This window comes from Triticum dicoccoides, chromosome 6B (genome assembly GCF_002162155.2).
Source record: "Triticum dicoccoides isolate Atlit2015 ecotype Zavitan chromosome 6B, WEW_v2.0, whole genome shotgun sequence".
Classification (NCBI taxonomy): Eukaryota; Viridiplantae; Streptophyta; class Magnoliopsida; order Poales; family Poaceae; genus Triticum; species Triticum dicoccoides.
Genome location: NC_041391.1, coordinates 636,846,988 through 636,847,928, shown reverse-complemented (window position 1 = coordinate 636,847,928; position 941 = coordinate 636,846,988). Strand labels below are relative to the sequence as shown.

Here is a 941-nt window from a genome sequence, read left to right as displayed (position 1 = left end):
CTGCAAAAGTGATAGTGGATGTAGCATCCGTGTGGAAGAGGGTAAGCTTTCTGCAACACCTTTTTCAGATTGGAAAGGATGAAAACTTGTGTTGGGTCCTGCAGACCAGGATAGCCTCAGATCAAAACCTAATAAATGTACCTGGGGTTGATCATATTTTTTGGGCAATAAGTATTCTGGAATTTGGGCCCTTATGTAGCTCAAAACTCTGCCACCTAAATACTTGATTCATTAAGGTCGTCACCCTATACCCGGAAGTCTCTATCGTTTTCTTTGTCTGTTAAGCTTCACAGGGTTGGGACTCCCTAAATCAAACTGCAATCGTTGTTTATCAACCACTCACAACGACACCGAGATCTTCGACTTAGCTCCCACAGGTCATCCACCCGGGGCGGAAGATAACGAAAGGGAGACAAAGTCCTAACTAGATCAACACACAATAACCTCAACCTTCTACCCATTCCATCCATCATATCAGTCGAGTCGAGGAGATTCGTTCTTATCTATAAATAAGGCAAGAGAGAACTTATGACCTCGCGGATGGAGAGGGATTCGAACCCCCGGTATTCCTATCAATACTTCGGTTTTCAAGACCGACTCTTTCAACCGCTCAGACATCCATCCCTGCACTCGCCCGCCCTATCTATCTGCGCGCTGGCAGGTAGGGGCAACTCTATGTGATTCGCTACGCTTGCTTGCGCCCCACCCCGTAAGCTGACTCTATTGCCTAGCGGTTAGCGACACTTTTCCGGTAGTACGAATCGCTACGCTTCGCTTCTTTCTATATGATAATATGCACCGTCGGTTGCAGCGCTCCCTGCGGGTAATAGCAAGAGAGTGAAGAACGAACGATCCTCAAAAAAGTCAGCAGTGAATGAGTCCGACTCGAGTTCGTGAGTCAAAGGCGTGGCAAGAGAGCGAGTTCGACTCGCGAATGATCC

At 47.6% G+C, this 941-nt stretch overlaps 1 non-coding gene across 1 annotated transcript; it reads right to left on the bottom strand.

Annotated features, from left to right (window-relative positions):
• Nucleotides 1-537: 537 nt before the first annotated feature.
• On the bottom strand, nt 538-624 carry TRNAS-UGA. Its single transcript has one exon. It is a non-coding gene; the product is annotated as a tRNA-Ser (tRNA).
• Between the last annotated feature and the right edge of the window lie 317 nt (nt 625-941).